Source organism: Protopterus annectens, chromosome 5.part0 (genome assembly GCF_019279795.1).
Source record: "Protopterus annectens isolate FY-2018-M chromosome 5.part0, PAN1.0, whole genome shotgun sequence".
NCBI lineage: Eukaryota > Metazoa > Chordata > Ceratodontiformes > Protopteridae > Protopterus > Protopterus annectens.
This window is the reverse complement of record NC_056735.1, coordinates 1,814,591,688-1,814,610,204: the sequence shown is the minus strand read 5'-3', so window position 1 is coordinate 1,814,610,204 and position 18,517 is coordinate 1,814,591,688.

Genomic DNA, 18,517 nt, shown 5'->3' with positions numbered 1-18,517 from the left:
GAAATGCTTCCTAAATAGCCTGAAGCATGCCCTATCTGGACCTCTGGAGTCACTATTTAACCATAAACGTCAGGCAGGCTTTGTGCCACATGAATGAAGGACTGCAACAGTCATCCCTCTTCACAAAGGCAGTCCATCAACAGACCCTAGGAACTACAGATCCATAAGTCTGACTAGTCTTGTATGCAAAACCATGGAAAGAATTGTCATGGATATGATTAATAATGACTAATAGTAATATGACAAAACTATCACCATAACAGATAAACACACGCAAAATCTGAAGGTTATGCTACTCAATGCTAGAAGTCTAAACCTCAAAATGCACTCTCTCGAGGCACTCCTAAAAATGGAGAACATTGATATCTGTGCAGTAACTGAGACCTGGTTCAAGGCTCCAGAGAGCACCCCTGCAATACCAGGCTACAACTCTTACCACACTTTTCGGCCACCAAACCAGGACTGAAACACTAAAGGTGGTGGAGTGTCCATATTCACCAAGGATATTCACACCTCCAGGCTAGTTTTCCAACACAATGCATCTGAAATAATACAGGTGCAACTAACACTAGGTAAGACTGCAATCCAAATTGTAGCTTGCTACAGATCCCCCACCATGCCCCAAGATTCTCACTATACCTTTCTAAACATACTGGAAAATATTAGGATACAACCTAACACCCTAATACTGGTTGATTTCAACTACCCTGCCATTAATTGGGAAAACTACTTGGGTACCAACACTTTTGCCCAGCGGTTCTTGAAATTCATAAATTCCAACACCCTGGATCAACTAATCCATAGTTCCACCAGAGGCTCAAATATCCTTGACCTGGTCATTACCAACATGGGAGATTGATGCTCCACACCAGCGGTCACCCCCTGGTTGGTCAGGTCTGACCATAAGCTAATCACCCTTGATGTCCACATCCCACCTCCACCACCCCCAGTAGGGAAACCTCCATAAAAAAACTTCTCCAAAGCCAACTTCATGCTACTCAAGTTAGAAGTGAAAAACTTCATGACACCCATGCAGACAAGAACTGAAAGTTCGACTGTCGAATCCTACACTAAGGCACTGTGCGAGCATATCCACTCGTGCATAAATTGTGCCATTCCAAATAGAACCAAGATGCTCTCCTCCAATAAAAGGAAGCCAATCTGGTGGTCCCCTGCCATAAATAAGTTATACAACAGAAGAAAGAAACTGTTAGAGAAAAAAGGAAAATCCCAGGATACCAAAAACTCCCTTACCAGCCTCAGTAAGAAGTTGAGATCCCTCATAAAATCTTCCAAAGCTAGTTATGAAAATAAAATTGCCAAAGATTCTAAGGACAACCACAAGGCATTCTATAGTTACGTCAAGAATCTAAATGGCAATACTCAGATATGCTCTGAGCTACAACAGAATGGCAGTAAATATACTGATCCCAAGGATACTGCCAATATACTAGCAGATCGATTCAGTGCCAATTTCCCCCCCTCTCACTCCCTAAAGGGCCCATCTCAATACCAAAAGACTACCAAATGCCAGTAATCATGGCCACACAGGTACAAAATGCACTCTCCAAAGCTAAGAATACAGCATCCATAGGACCAGATGACATCCCAGACTGTGTACTACATGAACTGCAAAATTAACTGGCATCTCACCTAAGTATCATGTTTAATCATAGCCTCACCTCAGGCTTCGTGCCCAATGAGTGGCACACAGCTACAGTTATCCCACTGCATAAGGGGGGGGGGGTCCACCTTGGACCCTGGGAACTATCATCCCATCAGCCTAATGAGCCTGATCTGCAAAGCCATGAAACACATTATCATGGAACTTATAAACAAAGACATTGGCAATCTTCAAACACTGGACCCCACACGTTTTGGTTTCGTGAAGGGCCGATCTTGTCTCCTCAACCTGATTGACTTCTTCGAATCAGTCTCCAGAGCCATGGATGAGGGTAAGATGGTCCACACAGCCTATCTGGACCTCGCCAAAGCCTTCAACACCATCACTCACTCTGGAATCATAGATAAGCTTACTAAGTTGGGCATTAATCCCTACATCACTCGATGGGTCGCAAACTGACTTACTGACAGAATCCACACTGTAAAAGTAGCCGACTCCAAATCCAGCTCCAGACAAGTGACAAGTGGAGTACCTCAGGGTTCAGTCCTAGGACCGCTCTTGTTTGGCATCTACTTCTCTGGAGTACAGGCCAACACAAGTTCACAGATGACTGCAAACTGGGAGCCATTATCGAATCCCCAAATGATGTGGATATCCTACAAAAGGGTCTTACAGAGACAGATGCTTGATACCAGAGCCATGGGCTCAAGCTCAATGCCAAGAAATGTATAGTTATCCCCTTTGGGAAAAACCATGTACCCATGAATTACCACATAAGTGGCAGTATACTAAACACTGAAAGTGTGATAAGGGACTTAGGGATGCAGGTGGACAGTGGTCTCACCTTCGATAACCATATTGCCACAACAGTCAGGAAATCCTTCTATGTGGCACATCTCATTACTAAGAGCTTTTCATCCAGGAAAAGGGAGGTCATTGTCCCACTGTACTCATCCCTCATTAGACCCATTATAGAGTTCAATGCCCCATTTGGTATATACCTCGCAAGACATCTGCAACAGTTGGAAAGGCTGCAGAAATACCTCACTAAAAGAATCACAAGCCTAAAGCAGATGCCCTATGCTGACCATCTAAAAAACTCCAGCTATACTCTGTCGCATATCATCTACTCAGAGGCGATCTCTGCTTAACATACAAGTCCATGTCAAACCCAGAGCTGTTGGACATGCTACACTTAAAGAAATCCCAACCCCTTAGAGCCACGCGCTCCAGGGATCTAAACCTGGTCATCACAATGAACAAAACATGCTGGAGGGATAGATTTCTGTCCCAGAGACTCCCCATTCTCTGGAATAGACTGTCCATACATATCAAGCAGAGCATCTCTTTGGCCCTCTTCAAAAGGAACATTGACGACTGGATGGGAGATAGGAAATGAACCCTGAGGATCATGTCAGTCACCCTGCTAGACAGGGGAACAGGGACATAGAATTCCTGGGAAAAAATAGCCAGGGAAATTTATTTAATTTATTTATTTATTTTACATTTGTTGACCAGGCTAGTCTAGCTGGATATATTTCCATTTTCAGTAGAGGCCCGGGGAGAAAAGCTCCACATAGAACATAACAATGAGACATACTATTAATAAACACATAGTATAAAAGTAAGACAACATTAGTAATAAAACAAATACAAATTGGTAGTAATAAAACTTGGTGATAAAATTCACAAAAATTAAGGGACTCCATCATGGCTAGGCTTGTATAGGCCCTAGGGCTGATAGCCTAGTACCAACCTATGAACATAGGAAACCTTCAGACACTGGGTCCAACCAAGTTTGGCCTTGTCGTAGTCAGATCATGTCTACTTAACCTAGTGGACTTCTTTGAAAAAAGTCACCACGGAAATGGATGAGGGCAAATCGGTGCATACTGCCTACCTTGACCTGGCTAAGACATTTGATACAATACACCTCTTGGGTATTGTAAAGAAACACGTGGCATTAGGCATTTACCTGGTATTAAGCACTGGATAGCCAGATGGCTCTTAGATAGGAACCGGGAAGTTAGATTATAGGAGATCATCTCCACAAAGAATCTTGTGGAGTCCATCAGTCCATCAGTGCTGTGTGCTGGGCCTGATTCTTTTTGGCATTTACTTCTTAGAAGTCAATGTCAAAGGCCTCTGGCTGACCAAGTTTATGCTTCTTTTTTGGCATTTACTTCTTAGAAGTCAATGTCAAAGGCCTCTGGCTGACCAGGTTTATGCTTCTTTTTGGCATTTACTTCTTAGAAGTCAATGTCAAAGGCCTCTGGCTGACCAAGTTTACAGATGACTACAAACTTGGAGAAGCCATAGAATCCTTTCAAGACACTAACACTGTACAGGAAGGACTAACACAAACAAATGACTGGTGCCAAAGCCAGGGCTTAAAATTTCATGCCCAGAAATGCATAATAGTACCCTCTTGGAAGTCAGCCTTCCTAGGAAACTACATCATTGATAATATACCCCTAAGAGTGGACCCAGTAGTAGGTGATTTGGGGACATATGTGGATAGTAGCCTGGCTTTCAACAAACATGTATCTAAGGTTTTAAGGGAATCATTCTATATTGCTCAGCTTATGAGCAAGGGTGTGGTATCTAGGTCCAGAAAGGTAATTGTTCCTCTGTATTTGGCTCTCATCAGATCTATCATTGAGTGCTATGCTCCCTTTTGTATGCAACTGACCAGGTACATGTAGTGTGGAATGTCCACAGAGGTTCCTCACAAAAAGAATACATGGTGTAAACAACATGTCCTATGCAGATCACCTCCAAGTCCTATCTCTTTATTCAGTTTACTGCAGACTGCTAAGAATGGATCTTGCCTGGCATACAAACCATTCATGGATCCATTCTGATGGACCTTTTGCATACCTGCAAAACCAGTAACAGTAGAACTACTCAATATAGGGACTTGAACTTTATTTGGAACAATAATAGGACATACTGAAGAGGCAGATATGTTTTCTCAGAGAATTCCCCTCCTCTGGAATAGGCTTCCCATCAATTTGAAGCAGAGTTCTTCCTTAACTCTATTCAACAGTAACCTGGACAGGTGGATAAGAAATTGGAAATTTACTCCAGGTGTAGTGCTTATGTCTCTAATAGACAGAGACATTCTGTAAATCATATCCTAGCTTATATATATACACCTTAAGTGAACCTCTAAGGCTCAAAAAAGTTGCAGGATACATTTGGGATGCTTGGCTAGGCTTATAAAGGCCCCAGTGGCTGTAGCCTAGTATACACCTATGAACCTATGGAAAGTGCGGGTACAGAAATAGCTCAGAAACCAGTAAAGCACTTTTAATGAAAATCCCATGTTTTCAAGTCAACAACACCTTTTTTTAATTTAGAAATGTGGTGCTAGTAAGTTTTCCTTGTCTCATGTTAGAATAGGTATGGTCAGTTAGAGTGAAAATAGCTGTATCTGTATAGTTAAGTCAAAGACATATTTTGCAGTATAATCTAATATTTACTCATAGACTATCTTTTCAAGAATTTTAGTAAGAAGTGCAAATATTAACAATAGGATGAATTTACAGAGGGGGGGGCATTTTGCCCAGAGGCAGGAATGGAGCATGTTTAAAACTGTTTGTTGAGAGTTAAACTGAAAAGGAAAGATAGAGGCTTACAGAGTATGGTACTGGCTTATTTTAGTATGGCACGGCAAATGTAATGCAACTCAGTACTGTATCCACAGTCTATGTTTTCCAGGTGATTTTGTACTTCTGATTTAACTATAGTTGCAACATAAAATGGAGATACTAAATAACCTAAATAAGGGGTAGTTTGGATAAAGAAGCAGCTAGATTGTTGATCTGCAAATTGGGAGAGGAGTAGTGGTTACACAAGCTTTCTCCTACTACTTTGATCAGAGGTGTGGTCAGAAAGTGTCTGTTATTTATTTATTTGGAAAGACTGTACTATTGTCAAGAGTTTTGACTACATTCCAGAAACATTTGGGCTGGCCTAAGGATGATTTCCACCATCATGCCATATTCTGGCATGGTTAGTGCAGATCTGGGTATCTTGTTTGACTTTTTGGTGTGCATTACATTTTCTTCCATTTCAATTGCATATAAAGCCACAGCCTGGTTTTACTAATAACTTGAAATATCAATACATGTGCTAGTGGTCTAATAATAAAAATGATAGGGGGTACAGAACGTTAATTATTGTAAATATGGAAAATCAGATTTCAAAACAATGGCAGTGAAAAGAGGAACAGGCAGATGGGGGCAGTGATCCATAGCACTTGGAGCTAGAGAAAAAATAAATGAAAAACAACCACGCTGCATAAACATATATATATATATATATATTGTCCATTTTGAATTTCAACATGTCAGGAAACAAGCAGGACAACATTTAAGACAACATTCAGGGAAAGACTGTCATGCTGGAGGTTGCTTGCTGTTAGAATCCACCATTTCATGGTGACTGTCCTGCTAATGGTAGTATGCTGCCTGATAGAAAAAGGTGAGGTTAACCATTATCCCTAAAGAGCTTATCTCAATTTCCTTGTGAAAGTGTTTGGAGAAGGCATTTTTGAACTCAGTGAGTGGCCGCGGTGGTGCAGTGGTTAGCGCTGTCACCTCACAGCAAGAGGTTCTCCGGTTCTCCCATTTGATTCTTGGCTGGAGTGCCTTCTGTGTGCAGACTGCATGTCTTCCCTGTGGTTGAGTGACATTTAAAGACATGCAGGTAGGTGTGTGCATGGATGGGTGTGCCTTCTTTGAAGGTTGGGTGTCGAGCTGGCAACTCGGCACCATAAAAATCCACTGCCAGTCATTAGTGGACCGGAGTTCTGCTGTGGCGACCACTAACTGGGAAAAGCTGAAAGACATTAGTTTTATTTTTGATCTCAGTGAGAGATTCCTGGCCCCTTAATTCTGGAGAAAGTTTACAGCATAATGTTAGATTTAACAGGTAATTGCTGCAAACATGTCTCACTTGCATTGAATATAGCCCTAGTTAAAAATAAAACTGGTGAAAGAGTTTGCACTTTCAGTATAAACAACATGCAATTAAACGAAATGATGTTAATTTCATAACTTTTGTAGCATGTGTTACAGCATGGAGATAAGCTTTTCCCATCTCATAAGCACATTTGTAAAATCTATTGTAATGAACAAAAGTTAGTTACAACTTTTTTGTGATTCTATTAGTTTCTCTAGACAGAAGAAAATAACACAGCAAAGATTTTGGACAATTTTATTGATTCAGAGATGGTTTACTACCTGAAAACTTGATACAGATCCCAACATTCAGTTCTTATCTTATTACAGTGTACTATAGGTGTCTGCTGGTCCAGACAGTGCAGTGTTCCTGCTCTATCACACATACAAAAAACTTCTACACCAGTGTAAGACATCAATAACTCAAGCTTTATCATTATAAACTCCATAAATACAACAGTCCAATTTGATGGAGATAACATTTTTCTAAAAAAATTACAAATTCCCTGACAATGTTACTCACCATCTTTTCTGAAATATAACACCTGTCTAGACTGAAAATAAAGCTATCCATGCATTTTCATATTGTACTGTGAAGCAAACATCAGTTTTAGAAAGATCTAACAGGGTTGAATTTTGGCCATTATATAATAAAGTGTAATAAATCTGTCAGAAAAGTACAGAGATTTGTCTGGATTGGATTGAAGCAGAAAAACAACATACCCAAATGGAAAAAAGTAACAAAAATAAAAAGTTGGATTTTTGCATGTAACTGACACAACACCACATGCCATCCATATGGTTCCTACTTAATAGATTAAGGCTAATGTTTTTTCTTGTGCAGTCTGTTAGTCTTCTGATTAGATCTGCGCAAATCCATATTATCTTAATGATTTAAGGCTTCCTGTAAGGCATGTAATCACTGCAGCAGTAGATAAATTGCATGACTATGGAGCTAACTAGCATGGATGTTACTTCCTGAAGTAGATTTACTGCTGATGGTCATTATGAACGCAAGCACAGACAACTCACTTTGTACAGCTGCTATGTTATAATTAAACGCTGATACTGAAAAGCATCATTAACAGTTATATCATGAGCTATAGTGGTAACTATTATCTGTAATGGGGATCATAAATACTCATTCATAGAAATGTTGTGACCTTATATTATAACCCTGAGCATCTGACCTACTATAACTGCACTGGTATGGATCTTTTATAAACTGCCATCAAACATCTAATTTTATTTTTATAACTTGGCCATGAACCCAGCTTTTTGGAAGGGATCTGAAAATAAAACCTAGACTGTCCACAAGAAATGAACATGGGAATAAACGGGTACTTAATTAATGTACAGTAATACAATTTCTCACTGTTAGTTTCATATCATTAGTGCAACCAAAGGTGTTATCAGACTAACAACTCTTGGGAGATTTGTCTTACTGATGAAGCAATAAGTCCCTTTTGGATTCTAGCTCCTTCGCTTGTGCAAGAACTGAATAACAGAAGAAATTCCCATGATACTATATGGAAAAAGTGTAATACAGCTACAAAGCACCTGCAGAGATAAGACTGGCCTAGATTTCAACAGAAAAATACCATTCCTTAGCTGAAAAAAGATTAACAAATATGAGTTTCATTAAAGTTATTCTTTTTTTTTGAAAGTACAACAGGTCTAAAGGTCAGTTCCCTGTGCTTTCTCCTATTAACCTGGTGAGCTTGGGCATCCTGAGGCAATGTAACAACTGCCTCATGTACACTGATAAGCCTCTCCTCTTACCTCCCAACACTCAGACTTGTGAGAGATGCACTTATATATCCAAATTGGAAGCCATGCACTCTCAAGCCAAGACCGGAATAGCTGGTCAAGAGGAGAAGGTCAACACTTGCACCACATCACATGGAACATATAGCCCTCCAGAACACACACCAGCACTGCCTTAACATAAAAATACAAACCACACACCCACCTTTGCGGAGGCTCTCAATGAAAATCTACCCAAACAGCAGAGACCTCCAAGACAGAAATGCACTCAACCACTACAACACAACACTAAGCATGAGACACATAACTCTCCTAAACAGTGTGCAACTCAACCAAACCTCCTAAGGCAAAACAGCATGCCCAACACACTAGTCATAGGTGACTCAATAGTGAGGCACACTGATGTCCTGCTCACTAGGTTGAATAATGAGAAAGTACCAGTCAACTGCCTGTCAGGCACCAGGATCCACCACATAACGCACACACTCAGGTCCCTCAACAACAGCTACAAATATGACTCTGTCATTGTAAATGTGGGTGTGAATGACCTGAGACAGACCTCCCTGGGCTACATGAAAAGAGACATGGAGAAGTTCTCAGATTATGTAGCCCAGGTGGGTATGAACCTAGCCCTGAGCAGCATCCTACCATCATGCAGAATGACACCATGGTACAAGCAGAAAATGATTGATTTCAACAATTGCTAAGTTTCTGGTGTCATTCTAAGGGGATCCAGTATCTGTCTACCTGGGATGACATGATTAACAGACCTCAATGCTTTGTCAAAGATGGCCTGCATCTGTCACCCTTGGGCTTCTGGACACTGGCCAAGGCTCTTGCCACCCCTATAGTGCCTTTTTTAGGCGGTGCTCCAAAGACCAAATTACCACAGTAACAGCTACAAACAAATGCAATCTGAGGGTCATGCTGCTCAATGCTAGAAGTCTAAATCTCAAAATGCACTTGTTTGAAGCACTCCCTAAAATGGAGAACATTGACATTTGTCACGTAACAGAGACCTGGTTCAAGGCAGCAGAAAGCACCCCTGCACTACCAGGCTAAAACTCATTCCACACCATTCGGCCCCAGAACTTGGACCGAAGCTCCAAAGCTGGTGGTGTTTCCATATTCATAAAGGATGCGCACACCTCCAGACTGGTAGCCCAACATAACACATCTGAGATACTTCAGGTACAGCTAACATTGGGTAAGACAATAATTCAGGTCCTAGCCTGCTGTAGGTCCCCAACCATGTCTCAAGACTCACACTCCATGTTCCTAAGCACCCTGGAGAATATTAGGGTCCAACCTAACACTCTCATACTGGACGACTTTAACTACCCCTCTATTAACTGGGAAAACTACTCATGTACCAACACACTTGCCCAACTTTTCCAGGAATTCATTAATTCAAATGCCCTGGACCAGCTTGTTCTTACCCCCACTAGAGGTAGCAACATCCTGGACCTGGTCATTACTAACATGGGCAACCGTTGATCTACACCAATAGTCAACTCCTCCCTGGTTAGATCTGACCACAAACTAATCACCTTAGAAATCCACATCCCCCTCCCCAGCAAAGGTAACCACCATGAAAAACTTCTCCAAAGCTAACTTTGGGCTCCTAAAATCAGAGGTGGCTAACTTCCCGGCACCCATACAAATGGAGAATAGTTGCACGACTGCTGAATCATATATCAATGCACTGTACAAACACGTACACAAATGCATGGATCTCGCCATACCCAATAGAACCAAGATGCTCTCCTCCAAAGGAAGCCAATCTGGTGGTCCACTGCCATAAACAAACTCTACAACAGAAGGAGGAAACTGATGAAGAATAAGGTGAAGTTTCAAGACTGGAAAAACTCCCTTATCAGCCTCAACAAAAAGTTGAGATCCCTAATCAAATCCTCTAAAGCTAGCTATGAAAACAGAATTGCAGCAGATAGTAAAGACAACCACAAGGCCTTCTATAGTTATGTAAAGAATTTCCATGGCAATACCCAGATTTGCTCTGAGCTACTACACAATGGTACCTCCTATACCGAACCAACAGATATTGCCAATATACTGGCCGACAGATTCAGTGCCAGCTTTACCCCTCTCCCCTCCAAAGGACCAGTCACAATACCAGTAGATTGCCAGGCACCCTGTATTACTGCTGCACAGATTAAAACAGCACTGTCCAAGGCCAAGAATACAGCTTCTATGGGACCTGACAATATCCCTGGCTGTGCTCTACATGAACTACAGATTGAACTGGCACCTCACCTGTGTCCCCTCTTCCATCACAGCCTCACCTCAGGCTTTGTCCCTACCAAATGGCACATTGCTACAGTCATCCCTCTCCACAAAGGAGGCGCGACTATGGACCCTGGAAACTATCACCCCATTAGCCTGATGAGTTTGATATGCAAAGCTATGGAATGCATCATCATGGACCTAATAAACAAGGATATATAGAATCTACAAACTCTGGATCCCACAAAGTTTGGTTTTGTGAAGGGTAGATCATGCTTGCTCAACTTGGTCAACTTCTTTGAGTCAGTCGCCAAAGATGTTGATGAAGGCAAGGTGGTTCATACAGCTTACCTTGATCTGGCCAAGCATTTGATACCATTCCCTACTCAGGAATCATAGAAAAACTCACTAAGCTAGGCATCAACCCCTTTATCACTAGGTGGGTTACAAACTGGCTCACAGGTAGAATACACAGTGTGAAAGGAGCTGACTCCAAGTCAGACTGCTGACCAGTCACGAGTGGAGTCCCACAGGGTTCGGTCCTGACTCCTCTCCTGTTTGGTATCTACTTCTTTGAAGTCCAGGCCAACATGAAGGGACTCTGGCTGACAATGTTTGCAGACAATTGCAAGTTGTGAGCTATTATTAACTCCCCAAGTGATGTTGGTATCCTACAGAAAGGCCTCACTGAGACCAATGACTGGTGTCATAACCATGGCCTTAAGCTCAATGCCAAAAAATGTGTCATCATCCCCTTTGGGAAAAACCCAGTTCCCATGAATTACCAAATCGATGGTAGTCCACTGAATGCAGAAGGCGTTATAAGAGATCTGGGAACACAGGTCGACAGCAACCTCTCTTTTCACCACCACATTATCACTGTGGTCAGAAAGTCCTTCTATGTGGCACATCTCATTGCTAAGGGTTTTGCAACCAGGAAGAAAGAGATGATTGTTTCCTTCTACTCTTCCCTCATTAGGCCGATCATTGGAATACAATGCCCCATTTGGCATGCACCTCACTAAAAACCTGCAACAACTGGAGTGGCCGTAAAAGTACCTTACAAAGAGGATCCTAGGCCTTAAACATTTGTCCTATATGAACAGACTCAAAAAACTCCAACTATTCTCTGTCTCATATCTCCTACTTAGAGGCGATCTCTGCTTGACTTACAAAGCCATGTCTGACCCAGCTCTATTAGAAATGCTACATCTAAAGAAATCTCAATCCCTCAACACCATATGCTCCAAAGACCTCAGCCTCATTACCACAATCAACAAAACATGCTGGAGAGACATGTTCATAACCCAGAGACTGCCCATGCTATGGAATAGACTTCCCCATACATGTCAAGCAGAGCACTTCACTGGCCCTCTTTGGCCCTCTTCAAGAGAAATCTTAATGAGTGGATGGGAAATAGAAATTTCATCCCAGGGATCACTCCAGTGGCTTTACTTGACAGAGGCACTGGGAACTAAGGTCAGGTGGCATGATGCCAGGGTAATCCTATGGACTAGGCTTGTAAAGGCTCCAGTGCCATTAGCCTAGTACACATCTATGAACCTATAAGAGAAATCCATATTCAGGATCTAGCTCTGGAAGTGTTTGGTGAGCTTTCATAGAACATCCATGAGTTTATACCAGTATTCACCATATGCACACAGTGAGATGACTTTCTATCAGAGAAGGATAAATACTCAGCTGTGATCCGAACAATGCAGGATCAGTTATTGACATGGATGTTGAAGAAACCAGCAGGGAAGGTAAGTACAAATGGTCAACATCAGAGTGCTCATTCTGTGGGTAAGTGGGAGGGGGGGGGTCCAGACAACTACATTGCAGACACCTACGGAAGCACATAAAGCATCAGTATATGAGTGGAAGATCTGACCTTAGCTCTACCAGGTTGCATTTGAACATTCATTTTCATTAAGCATGGGAGAATGAATTCATATACTTTGGGCAAGGCATACAGGTCAGCATCTAGTGGATGGGGTTAGATCATAAAAGAAAAAATCCATCATTGCTGCTTTATGTCAGACATGCAATGATTTGTCCTATTTCCATAAGGAATGAATGGAAGGGTCGTTGCAGTGGGTCCATAACTTTTCCTTAACTGATATATATTTTGCAAGAAGAATGGGTCCAATTTAGTTGTTCAAAGACATTTTTTGATTGCAACTTAACTGTCAAATTTCTGTACGTAGTCTTATATACTGTGAAATTATGCCAAAATAACTGCTACATAAAAATAGGTGTAGGAATAATTATTTTGCTGTTTCCTTCACAAATTAGCCATGGAGCTACTCATGAAAGAAAACTATGTTTTCATTTATGGGACTATTTATGCAAAATAAGCGCACTTAATTACATCAACACACACACACACACACACACACACACACACACACACACACACACACACACACACACACACACACACACACACACACACACACAAAGAATGTAACAAAAGCATCTGTCAGCTACATCAACTAGACTCCTGGTGCATTATCACTCCTGATAAATTTCTTCAAAACTCACTATATTTAAGATACTCATCAGAAAGTAAGAAGAAGTTTGCACTCTGTACCCACTACTCACAAAATACAGATACACACACAATACCAGAATAACTCAGCCCACCTATAGCAATCCTACAAACCTAAATCTGGTGTTACTTTTAAGTATAAAAGTAAAATAAAATTTAGAAAATATAAAGCAAAATGCATTCACTTTAATGGAAAAATGACATTCTGCAACACAGAATACATATACATAACCTTACCCTTACAGAAATAACACTTGCCAACTAAATCAGCCTCTAAAATGAATCCCATTTCTAGCTGAACCAAAATTTAAACTAGAAAAGCAAGAAACATACAAATACTGATGACAATTTCCAATCAGAAAAGCAGACTACTAGAAAAAAATGGAGCAGATTTTAACTGTCCAAAAAACTTAAAATAACTAAAAAGTAAAACTGAACTATAAAATACTAACAGAACTCTCATGAGACTACTAAAATACATTAAATAATCTATCATGACAAAAATTATTAATATATACCTCAGAACTAGACTAGAAAACTACCAAAAAGACACTTCCCTTCATAAAAGCATTTGCAAACTATTTAAAGCCTTAACTTAGGCATCACACACCAGATAATACACAGGTTTATAGGTGTTTACTGCACTAATAATCACAAGGGCCTTTTTAAGTCTAGCCATGCAGCCGAAATCTCTGACAAGTTCTGATATCCTTGATAAGTGTAAGCAGGTGCCAGATGACACATTTACAAGCTAGGGCCTGGGAGATGAACCATTTACAGGCTGCCTGTGTCCATTAGAGACATAGGTGCCAACCAGGGATGAATTTCCTGTTCCCCATCCAATTGTCCATGTTACACTTGAATTGGGGTTAGGGAGGAACACTGTTTCACATAGATAGAGAGCTTGTTCCGGAGATGAGGTAATCTCTGGGATACATAACTATCTCTCCAGCAGGCCCTATTTATATCACAGGCAAGGTTTAAGTCTTTAGAACGGGTAATTCTGGTGCTGTTTGTTTTTTGGATATGCAGGAGGTCTATCAGAGTGGTGTCTGACAATTCCCTGTATGTCAGGCATAGATCTCCCCTCAAAAGCCTGTAGGAGACAGAATACAGGGATAGAGGCTTGAGGCTGTATTCTTTTAGTAAGGAACCTCTGTGGAATTTCCAGTTGTTGGATATGCCTGGTTAGGTACATACCAAGGGGGGCATTATACTCAATGATAGGTCTGATGAATGCTGAATACAGTGGAACAATGACTTCCTTGGACTTAGATGCCATATCTTTGTTCATAAGTTGTGCAACATTGAAGGATTTCCTCACTACTGTAAACATGTGATGGCTAAAGGCTAGATTACTATCTATGTGTGTCCCTAAGTACCTGACTACTGAGTCATCTCTAAGGGGTGTGTTGTCAATATGATAGTTATCAGGGGTGGATGGCTTCCCGTAGGATACTATTATGCATTCCTTGGCATTTAATTTTAGTCCATGGCAATGACATCAGTTGTTTGTCTGTGTCAGCCCCTTCTGGAGAACATTTATGTCAGTGTGGGATCCAATGACAGCTCCTAATCTGCAATCATCTGTAAATTTAATCGGCCAGAGACCACTGACATTGGCCTTGACTTTAGAGAAGTAAATGCCAAAAAGGAGCTGTCCAAAGACTTATTCCTGATGGACTCCACTTGTGACTGTCCTCTTTGTAGAAGTGGATTCCCCAATTCTAATTTCCTGGGTCCTGTCTATGAGCCAGTTGGCTATCCACCAGGTGACATAAGATTTGTACCTAACCTCATGAGTTTTTCAACAATGCCTGAGCGGGGTATTGTGTCAAATGCCTTGGCCAAGTTGAGGTAGGCAGTGTGAACGATTTTGCCCCCATCCTTTGCTTTGGTGACCTTCTCAAAGAAGTCCACCAGGTTAAGCAGGCATGACAAAGCCAAACTGGATTGGGTCCAGTGTCTGGAGGTTTACTATATCACTGTTGATCATTTCCATGATAATCCTTTTCATGGCTTTACATATAGGATTAGTGAGACATATGGGTCTGTACTTTCCAGGGTCTGTAGATGGCCCACCATTGTGCAGAGGGATGACAGTTGCTTTTCTCCATTCATGTGGCATGAAACCTGTTTGTATGTTATAGTTAAATAGCAACTCCAGCGGCCCTAATAGGTCATGTTTCATGTTTTTTAAAAGGTATCCTGGGATATTTTCTGGGCCCATTGATGCAGTGTTATTGGCCTTAGTGAGAGCATTAAGGACCTGTTTCCTAATGATAGCAGCTGGAGTTATAATTGGTGGTATTTCCTGAGGGAAGATTGAGGGGGAGAGAGAGGAGTAATGTTAGAGATAAATTTATTGGCCAGTAGGTTTACTATTTCTTCTGGCTCAGTATAGATGGCTACATTTACAATGAGCTCTACACACAATTGTTATTGCCTTTGAGGTTGCTGATATAGTTAAAGAATGCCTTGGGGTTGTCCTTGGCCTTGGAGGCCAAATTCACCTCAAATTTGGCTTTGGTAGACTTTATTTGTCCTTTAGTTTGATGAGAGTGCTTTTATCCTACTGGGTGCTGCAAATACTAATTTTTGCCATGATTTTCTTCCTTCTGTTATACAACCTATTAGTTTTGTAATTTCACCAGGCTGGCTTGTTTTATGAGTTGGTTCTGTACTTCCTCCTGGTGGGTACATCTGCCTCTATGCAGCTATTAACATACTTGTACAGGGTTTCTGTGAACAGTTCTGCATAGGCAGCAGTGTTTTCAGGGTTTATGGGGGCTTGGAATTTTGCCAGGTTGTCCTTTAATAGCAGGAGATTAGCCAGCCTTAGAGTAGTTACTGAACATTCCAGTTTTAGCTGGTGGTCCAAGTTTTATTTTTACTTCAAGGAGACAATTTTGTGGTCTGGTCCTACCAGAGCAGACATTACAGTAGGGGGGTGTGCAGCCCTCTGCCATATTAGTGAGGACCAGATCCAGTATGGCCACACCCCTGGTTGGTGTATTGACTGTCTGATTCAGGGAGTTTGTGTTTACAAAATGCAGGAATCTCTGTGCCTGTACACTTAGTGTCATATAGGATTCTCAGTTAATAGTGGGATAATTAAAGTCATCCATGAATTTGGTATTGGGTTGGATGGTTAGCATTTCTAATAAGTTTAAATACATGGTATATGTTTCCTGGGTCACAGAAGGGGACCTATAGCTGGCAAGGAAGTGATATTGAATTTTGCTTATGGTGATTTGAACATGGAGCAGCTCAAACGCATTGTCCTGTTTGACCAGCATTGAGGTATATTTATTTTTGATGTAAATAGAGACACCTCCAAATTTAGTCCCTGTCTGTGTAGTAGCTGGTCTACATGCGTGGAAGGCATTATAACTTTGCACTGTTGGTATGCTCTCTGCGGCTGTAAACCATGTCTCACTGACTGTACAATCATCAGCATTCTCAGGGGTGAAGAGAGCTTCTAGGGAGTGGAGTTTTTGTTTAGAGTCCTAGCATTGAGCAGTAATAGCTTTAGATTTTCTTGGTTTTGATTTGCTATGTGGGAAGTACTTCCAGTTTGGCATTGCCTAAACTCACACAGAAACACACATATATGTCAGTGTCAATGACCCAACAGGCAGCATGCTTGTCTTTGGTACTGGAAGAACAGAAGGCTGTCAGTTCTATTCGCACTCTAGGTGACTGGATTCATTTTCAATTTTTTTTGACATTGTAATGCATTATGTGGCATGTTACACTCCTGAGTCTGTCATCCCTTGGATGAGATGTTAAGCCAAAGCCTATCTGCATGAGTTGATAGTGCCATCCCAAGCCAGCTATTGAAAAGCATAGGGGAAATTCCTGATGCTAGAATTTACCTAAGATTTATGGGTAATTGATGTCAGCTAAAGGCAGGAACATAGTTATGGTGGGGTCTTCCTTGTCAATATAGCAGAGTTCAGTGAGAAGTCAGTGAGAAGTGAGTTTCTAGTGCTCCCCCTTCCAACAGAGTGCAGAGGATTTTCTTCTATAGAAACATGCAGCACATCCAGAGCATGCAGCGCCAAGTTAGGGAAACTTCATTCTGCACTGTGGAATTGCTGGTGCAAGTCCTGATAAATGGAGAGAGAACCGGTATGTTCCTGGACTGAGTGATGAGCCAGAGACATTGTTTTTTTTTTTTTGTCCTAGTTCTGAGATCTAAGGGATATGTTCCATGATGGACTGGCTACCCTGAAATATTATTTGATCATCGAATTAGTTAAATTTTGCTTTACTAGAAATTTTTGTCTCCCTGGTCCATGATTCATTAGAGGCATTTTTCATTGTTTGAGGTACTTCTTTTATCAAAGTCACAAGCAGTGTGTTAAAGCCGGAGATTCTTGACTGTTTTTGTTGTAAATCCCAGTTTACCAGAATGCTACATCTGAAGGCCTCACTGTTAAGAGCTAGACTGAGAGGATTATATTTGATAAGAGCACTACATAGCAGGTGGACGTCTGGCAGAAAGACTGCATGTTAAACTGGTTCTGCTGAGTGTGGTGTTGTTGCAACTCAACAGCAGGAAGTACAGAGACTTCCTGTTCATTTGCCTTTTGTATGTTTTTACAATTGACCTTTGACAGAGCAATACCTGGTCAGAGTGATTTGTAATAATTCGCTTTAGTCTGCAATCTGGTCAGCTCATCAGGGTGAGACCTGGTGGAAGAGACTTGCAACCTGTAAAACTATGTGGCTGTAAACACTTGCCATTGTTAGTACTAGCAAGAGAGAGAGAGAGAGAAGAACTACACATTGGACCATTAGCTCATTGAAATAGTTTCAAGATAAGTGCAAGGGACTTGAGGACTCAGTGGTGTTGTTCCAATTTTTACTCAGTCGATGAAGAGTGTTTATATGCTCTGAAACTGTGTAAAGTAACAATAGTTATTTTAAACTACCAAATGTTTTCTTCCTTGTCAGTTTTGTGTTAACTGCAATAAAATACATGACTGTACTTAATTCAAATAAAGCATCTCTTTCTCTCTATATATATATTTATTTAACATTTGTTAACCAGGAAAGTTTGACTTGGAAGGAAGCCAATTTTCAGCAGAGGCCCGGGAAACAATGCTCCAGACACATGTCTTTTTAATGTGGGAGGAAACAAGAGCACCCAGGCACACGAATGCAGGGAGGACATGCAGACTCTGCACAGAAGGCATGCCAGCTGAGAATCAAACCGGAGAACCTCTTGCTGTGAGGTGACAATGCTACTGCTCCGCCAAATCCCTGATGCATTTTTTCCGGAATCACTCATGGCCGAACATACTTATGCAAAAATGCTGTTCACCGAAGCAGCATTTTCGCATAAGTATGCTGTTG